This window comes from Zootoca vivipara, chromosome 8, assembly GCF_965207765.1.
Source record: "Zootoca vivipara chromosome 8, rZooViv2.hap1.1, whole genome shotgun sequence".
Lineage (NCBI taxonomy): Eukaryota > Metazoa > Chordata > Lepidosauria > Squamata > Lacertidae > Zootoca > Zootoca vivipara.
Window position 1 is genome coordinate 43947922 of NC_142591.1, and position 6982 is coordinate 43954903.

Below are 6982 nucleotides of genomic sequence, written 5' to 3' on the forward strand. Positions count from 1 at the left end.
ATGGAAGCTTGCTAGTGCATGAAGAACTGGAAGTGCTGCTCTTAAAATATGTTTAAGTGTTCCAGGCTATTATATTATTACTCTGCAACCCTCCCTACCTCATCACCCTCAAGGACTCACAAGCTAACAGCATATCTTCTAGAAACAGGCAGTTTAGTAACCTGTAAGAGCCACTAGTTTAAGCAGAGCAGTATGCAGGAGATATTGCACACAGTTGAGCAAATGTTGCACATGAGGATCTGTGATGAAGATATATTGTGGGAATGTTGTAGGAGGATTAGTTGCCTTATACTGTATCTTTGATCCTTCTAGATAATAGTGAACTAGTGGCTCACCAAGGTTTCAGACAGGAGTACCCCAACCCTACGTGAATAAGTCAGAGAGTCAGCTTCAGAATTTTGCATAGAAATCGTGTACTCTATCCACTGAGCTACAGTCCTTCCATTTTTGGTCCCTTCTTCCCACCCCACCTCTCTTGCTTAGCTGCAACCTCACTAATCAATTCCAGCATTATAATGAGTTTTTAAGATTTCCAATATTCCACCACTCTAATCACTTGCAACCATGGGTGTAACCGGGGGGCAAGCTGTAAATAAATAAAAATACTTAAGTAACTGACCAATCACATCACAGATAGCTCAGTTCTGCCCCCCTCTAACATAAATCCTGGCCTCACCCATGCTGACAACTACTGTATCATAGAACAGGGCACATAGTGACTCCAATTTTGCCTTCTTATGCAATTTCTTATGAAGGAAGATTTGGGCAATCATTGTGACTTCTGGCGGGTGATTAGTTGCTAGTTATTCAGACTTGGACTCATACAGCAATAACAGAAATGGACATGGGAGTGTAGCACCAAATCAAAGGGCACTTGGACTACCAGGATTGTACCTATAAACACTAGGGCAGCCTTTCTCAACCCTGGTTTCCCAGATGTTGTTGGACTACCACTTCCATCATCCACAGCAAGCAGGGGCAATAGTCAGGGATGGTGGGAGTGGTAGTCCAACAACATCTAGGAACCCAAGATTGAGAAAGGTTGCACTAGGGACTAGGGCAGGCATCCCCAAACCCAGCCCTCTAGATGTTTTGGGACTACAACTCCCATCATCCCTAGCTAACAGGACCAGTGGTCAGGGATGATGGGAATTGTAGTTCCAAAACATCTGGAGGGCCAAGTTTGGGGGTGCATGGACTAGGTGAAGGGGAACCACTACTAAAGCAGGGGTAGCCAACTTGGCGTGGACTAGGTGAAGGGGAACCACTACTAAAGCAGGGGTAGCCAACTTGGCGTGGACTAGGTGAAGGGGAACCACTACTAAAGCAGGGGTAGCCAACTTGGCGTTCTCTACAGACTGTTGGACTAGAACTCCCATCAGCCCCTGCCAGCATGGGCAGTACAGTGGTACCTCTGGTTATGAACTTAATTCGTTCTGGAGGTCCGTTCTTAACCTGAAACCGTTCTTAACCTGAGGTACCACTTTAGCTAATGGGACCTCCCGCTGCCGCCGCTGTGCGATTTCTATTCTCACCCTGAGGTAAAGTTCTTAACCCGAGGTACTACTTCCGGGTTAGCGGAGTCTGTAACCCGAAGTGTTTGTAACCTGAAGTGTTTGTAACCCGAGGTGTTTGTAACCCGAGCTACCACTGTAGCTAGGAATGATGGAAGCTGCAGTCTAATAACATTTGCAGGGCACCATGTTGGCTACCCTTGCATTAAAGGATCCAAATCATATAATACAATGGACCTAGCTATCATTTGGTAAGCTCTTTGGGAGACATGTCAATGTTTGAATGTGTTTGCATTGTGATCTTTCAGATCAGTGAGAGAGCTCCTATACATTGTTCTAGTAGATGGCATTGACTACTTTATCTTTAAATCTTGATAGTTCAGGGTTTGTGCATAATCAAGATCATGCTGGTGCTGCAGTCACCACACTCCTAAAAAAAGGTTCAAAGTTTAGTTTTTAATCAAGTCATAAAAATATCCCATTGCACGTCAATCATGCAGAGTTTGTATCCTCAAGGACTGAAAAAAAGGAAATAGTATGAGGTTATTTTTAAAAAAGACACATTGCCACTGTCATGCTATCCTTTCCTTTTCAACTTGAAGTAATGCTTTGATTTTAAGCATGCTTGTTTTAGCTGAGACAATGACTTTTAATAATATCATGTGGCCAGATCTAAGTATGGGGGGGGGGAGCTGCATGTGATTCATTTGTAAACGACACATTATTCCCCATTGGTTTAGCAAGCAATGAAGCTGGCTTTGCTGCTGCAGATTTCATCCCATTTGTTCATCAATTGTTTAGTGTTATATCTATATATATAAAAATGTAAAAATCATGAAACTGTGTTCTACACTTTTCTCCGTAACCGCTTGACCGATCGTCCTGAAATTTTGACAGTACTGTATTATTACTACTACTACTACTACTACACCTACTACTAATGAAAATGCTAAAGTGGAAACACACCAGACTGAACACGATTTATTTAATTTCCACTCTATGCAGTTTTTGGTGTGTGATCTTGAATTAAATGATGTCTTTTTTATCACACTCCCAAATTTTATGTGCCTCCACACTCCCAATTCAGCACTATAATAGTTGAGATAGTGGAAAGCATGCTGTGGAAATACAGACATGTTTTCTCACTGACCCAACTCTCTGTGCTGCCTGCAAGGAGGATATTAACTATGCAGCTTGCACAGTTCAAACAGTTGTCTATGCCAATTGCTGTTTTATCTGTATAGACCAGATGGAAACAACACTAGCTAAAGACCCACACACGTTTAGACTACAGGAATTACTGAAACAGTATCAGACCCTTAAACTGGAAAACTTTAAATGCATCCCTAAAATAAGCCCTGGTGAATTTAATGTGACTTGCTTGCACCAAGGCTAATATACCAATTGTCATTTTTCTGCTGTAAGCTCAAAGCTCTCCATTTGGTACGGTATTTGCATTTGCTGGATACAAATAAGAGTGACTGAAAGAACACTGTAGCATTATTACCTGAAAGGTAGGAGAAGAGTGACTAGAGGCTGCTGCTTTTCTCCCACCTCTGTAAGAGGAGCAGAAATCACGAGGAAACACAGAACTGTCAAGAGCTCTAACTGTTGGATATGTTGAAAGAGTGCTGCAGGATCTGCATAATGCCAGTATCGGATGTTTCCTCATCTTTCCTGCTCCATGCAATGTTGCACAGTCTCCATAAGGATCAAGGAACAGAATGCACTCTGTACAATGGCCTCACTCCTCAGTGATGGGCATGATAACACAAAACACTGATCTTTCTAATAACAGTGCTCTGAAATCCCTGTTGCATGATTTAATTATTGCACCCACTGAATAAGAGGCGGTTTTAGAGTGGCACAAGTGGTGTGGTTGCACTGGGTACCACACTGCAGGGGGTGCCAAAACTATGCTATACAACAGAGCGCAAGGGGGGGTGCACGCGCAAATTTTAGTGTTGCATAGTGCACTGCTGAAATTTTAGAGCCTAAAGTCCGCCACTGGCTGAATTCTTAAGGCCAGATAAGTTAGACTTTGTTATAGTGAGTTGTACTAATTTTTCATCTGCATTTTAAGTTTTTCCAAAATTCTATGCCCATTCCCATTTTGGAAAACAACATACCTAAGGAAATTAAGATTTACAGATAGTGAAAGGTTGTGAGTGCAGTTTCTGTAAGCTAAATAACATGGGTTTTGTGGTGCAAACAATAAAGTTTGCATTTCTGTTAAAGTAATAGAAAATCGAGCAATTCTTTTAACGAATACTGTAGTAATAAAGTCCTCTCCAGAACTGAGGACATCTTTCTCATACCTATATGACAACTAACACAGATATAAGGTAGGGATATTTAATTAATATGGGTATTTAATTCTGGCTATGTCAGGAGAGTAAACCTGCATGTTATTGGTCTCATTTAAACTATGACTTAAACAGATCAAAAACGTAGCTTGTTGTACCACATCTACACCCAGAAGCACAAATGTTCTGTGTAGGTTATTTTGAAATCAATACATTGCAGGAAGCTGGTCCAAATTTAGACTGTTTTAGCAGTCCTGGAGATTTGACTTGAATATTGTCAACTTTAAATGCTTTAAGAGTTTCCTTGCTGTTATCAACTTTGTTTAGAAAGTCAGTATGAAGGCAGTACGAAGATGAGTAAGACCACAGCTACCGTATTAACTACATCACTGAATGTAACTGACTTGTAGAAAGGACCCTATTGTCTGAAAACTGAGACACTGTATGTACCCTTGCTACCTAAGAAATATTTTAATAAAACATTAAAAAAACTAGCTACATTATACTTGCTCCAGAGAAAATCATAACAAGTTACAATGCCCATTTAGGTTAAAAAGAAGATAAGACAGTAGTTAGAATACTCTGTTTGATAGTCTTCTCACTCCCTATCTTACATTTAACAATACACACACACAAAAACCACAAGAGACAAAAAGTCCTGTGAGGATGTCCAAAAATATGTGTGTTCAATCACTGTACAAATGGGCTTCCATTTTAATTTTAAATACACGCTGGTTAATTCTCATGTTCAACTGCACATCCACCATCCTAGTTTCTGTAATGACTTCATGTTACAACTACAGTGGTACCTCGGTTTACTAACTTAATCTGTTCCGGAAGTCCGTTCTTAAAACGAAACAGTTCTTAAACCGAGGCATGCTTTCCCTAATGAGGCTTCCCACCGCCGCTGCCCTTCCACCATTCGGATTCCATTCTTAGACCGAGGTAAAATTGCAAACCAGGACACTACTTCCGGTTATGTGGAGTTCATAAACCGAATCATTCGTAAACAGGCCGTTCTTAAACCGAGGTACCACTGTACTTCCTTCCATATGCTGAGGTTTTATTGTTGTAGTTATAGAATAAAAGAATCACAGAATTGCGGAGTTGGAAGGAATCCCAAGGGACAACTACCGGTATTTCAAACCCATACAATGCAGGATCAAGTGCCTTAAGGAGAGATATGAATAAAACTGCATAGTCTAGGACTGAACATACACACAGAATGTTAATATACTAGTGTAACACGTGTACCAAAGGCACGTTATCGCACCATGAATGACCAGCACCTTAGCAAATAGCAGGAAATGAAATTTTGATGGGTTTGCAACCTCGTCCCGTCCCCCCCCCCAATGTCTGTTTCCCTGACAAAAAAGCAAGCCCAGCAAGTAAAGCTCCTCCTAAGATGCGACAGGCTTCAGGTACTAAAATTCCTCATGCTACGCAGCCACTTTTTCAGCGGCGCAATCCAAAGAGATAAAGGGTTGTTGGCCCCTCTGAACTTTCAGGTTCGCAAGGCAGCTAACTTAGCCCGCAAAATTAAAACATCTTGTCACAGGTGACGGTTTTCGGTAGGGGGAGGGGAACGCCCCCCGCCCCGCCACCAACAAGACGCGAGAAATTGCGATATAGCAGGACCCGCACTTCTGCGCAAAGCCTGCCCGGACCTCCTGCACCCCGCGCTGATATTCTTGCACATCCTGAGAGAGAGCAGCCAAGGGAGCGGGCGGCCCCGCCGCTTGCACTTCGCAGGAGCGCGCTCGCCACTTGCAACCCCCGGTCCCCGCCACTCCGAAGTGCGCTGCAGCTGCCAGCCAAGTGGGGGGTAGCGAGGCAGAAAGCGCCCGGAGCGAGGTAGAAAGCGCACTCACGGGTTTTTTGGGAAGAAGAAGAAGAAGACGAAAATTCCCATCCCCAAACGACGCTGCAATTACACCGAGTGACGAGGAAGCTCCTCAGCTCCCCACGCAGCCCCACCTAGCAATTCAGCAGGCGCGCGGGGAAAGAAAGCGAGGGGGAAAGGACTATTTGGGCTGCGCTTTCTACGCCTCCTCCAGCAACACCCCCCCTCCCTTCGTGTGTGCGCGCATTCTCCGCCTCCCCTCTTTCTCTCACCGCTTCGGGCGGCGGCGCGAGGCCGGCAGCGGCGCAACCCCTTTTCGACCAGCCGCGGTCCGCTCCGCGCGCCCCCTCCCCTCGGGTTCTCTTGTAGTTCGCACTCCCGCGCACGTGACCGCGTGGCTCTGCCGGCCTTCCCGGCCGCGCTCCTCCTCCTCCTCCCCTAGGCCTGCCAAGATAAGAGGCTCCCGGGAGGCAGCGGCGAGAGCGGAGAGGCAAAGCTCCACCCAGCGGCGGAGGCGCGCGAGGCACTCGGCCGCCGCTGCCATCCCTTAAGCTTAAGCGGAGAGGAGACACCGGCACCCCTGGCTTACACCGACGCCGCAGGTTTTGTTGCCCACCGCCGCCCCGAGGAAGTAATGGATCTGCAGGTTCTCCTGCGACCTAGTGAACACAGCAACACGTCTTTGTAGCTAGGCTTTTGGACCTCCAAGTCCCACCTGCCTCAGCCAGCGCGGCCGGTGGACAGCATTTTGGGAAGTTTTACCTGGCAACATTTGGGTCGCAGGTTCTTCATCCCCTCCTTGAAGGGCAGGGGAGCAGCTGCAGCCCGGGCCTGGCCCCCTAAATCTAGTAAATAAAATACTTTACCAAAAGTAGAAATAATCAGAATATTTGAAATTGAAATACAGTACTAGCTGGCGTCATTTGAATGATGTTGTGGCACATCCTACGGTAGTGAAGATCTTGACAGATTTTTCTGAGCACTTAGGGTCAAAAGAAAGTAATTTAAAACAACTGTTGTTGAGACATTTCAGCCTGAATCCGCTAGCCAGAGCCAGACAGAGGATGATGACCGGTGTGGGTGTCCTACGCGCACGCACCCATGCACACACACACACACACCCCAACATAAATCCTGCCTACACCCATGGCAGGGCTTGGTTCTGCAAGGATTTGAATAGCTGGACCAGAATTCCCAACTGTAATTGCTTATTGTGTACAACAGGACTTCTGGCAAATAAGTCCTCAGAGGATTACAGCCTAACTGCATCTTGAAAGCAGCCCAGTGCTATGCAGAGTTAGGTGTCGCTGAACCCAATG

General features: G+C 45.2%; 1 protein-coding gene across 8 annotated transcripts in view; it reads right to left on the reverse strand.

Moving 5' to 3' along the window:
• The window catches only part of OSBPL1A (oxysterol binding protein like 1A), a 74758-nt gene extending 68649 nt beyond the window's left edge, over window positions 1–6109 (reverse strand). For 2 of the 8 annotated variants that reach the window (XM_088676290.1, XM_035125126.3), the window contains exon 1: window positions 5936–6109. The gene's annotated coding sequence lies outside the window, so the exon portion shown is untranslated. Of the gene's footprint in view, window positions 1–5691 lie in introns of all 8 variants that reach the window. The other 6 variants (XM_035125129.3, XM_088676291.1, XM_088676292.1 and 3 more) reach the window with 6 other exon arrangements.
• Window positions 6110–6982: the final 873 nt, after the last annotated feature.